Raw genomic sequence first — 1,228 nt, 5'->3', positions numbered from 1 at the left:
AGAACAGAGTCTCTGTACTAGTTTTTTTTCTATTACTCTGACAAGACCCCATGACCAATGCAATTTATAAAAAAGCATTTTATTGGAATCTGCTCCAACCTTCCAACACTGGGGTTACAAGTACATGCTACCACATGGCTTTTTTAAAATTATTTTTAGACTTCTTTATTTTATTATATTGTGTGTATGAATGCTTACCTACATGTAGGTATGTGTACCATGTGATTGCCTGGTTGCTGAGGAGGTCAGAAGAGGGCCTCAGATCCACTGGAACTGGAATTACAGACAGTTGTGAACTGCCATGTGGGCGCTCAGAACTGAACCGTGGTCCTCTGAAAGAGCAGTAAGAAAGACAACACTCCAGCCCCCATGTGGCTTTTTCATGTAGATGCTGGGGACTGAACTCAGATCTCCATGATCTCTCATGGAGGTAACTCGCCAAGCTGGACCACTAGGGCCGGCTTTACTGTGATTTCTTTTAGACAGGGTCTCCCTATGTATGGAACTCACTATGTAGACCAGGCTATCCTCATATTCACACTGCATCTGTCTCCTGAGCACTGGAATCAAAGGCTTGCGCCAGCATCCCTAGCCTTTATCATGAACTCCTGATGAACTTCCTACAGGATTGACCAACAGCATGGTCTGGCTCTCCATGGTGTGACAAAAACACCACTTCTCCTCTTCTCTGACATTCTAGAACAGGGCTGTCTGACAGATCGGTGGCTGTGGCGGAAATGCTCCTTATTGGAGCCATCCAACATGGCAGCCACCAGTCACACACAGCTGCTTAGTTTCCAAAACAACACAGAGCTGCTAAAGAAATGAGTCCTGTTTACTTAGTTCTGATTAACTCAAGCTTGAGTTTTCACCTGTGGCTACGAGCTATCATACCACACAGCACAGTTCCAGCCTGTCTAACAGATTTCGGGTGTAGACAATCTGGGGCTTGAATTCCAGTTCCTTCCTTTATCTAGCAGGTAACCCAATGTAAGTCACATCTTTAGGACTCAGTTTCTCCAACTGTAAAAATATATTTATAAGTGACACTGTCCAGGTTTGTCATAAAGATTAAACAAAAACTGGGTGGTGGTGGCACATGCCTTTAATCCCAGCACTTGGGGGCAGAGGTGGGCAGATCTCAATGAGTTCAAGGCCAGCCTGATCTGCAGAGTAAGTTCCAGGACAGCCAGGACTATCACACAGAGAAACCCTGTCTCAAAAACAA

Source organism: Microtus ochrogaster, linkage group LG8 (genome assembly GCF_000317375.1).
Source record: "Microtus ochrogaster isolate Prairie Vole_2 linkage group LG8, MicOch1.0, whole genome shotgun sequence".
In the NCBI taxonomy this organism is placed as follows: Eukaryota; Metazoa; Chordata; class Mammalia; order Rodentia; family Cricetidae; genus Microtus; species Microtus ochrogaster.
Note: the sequence above shows the minus strand (reverse complement) of the source record.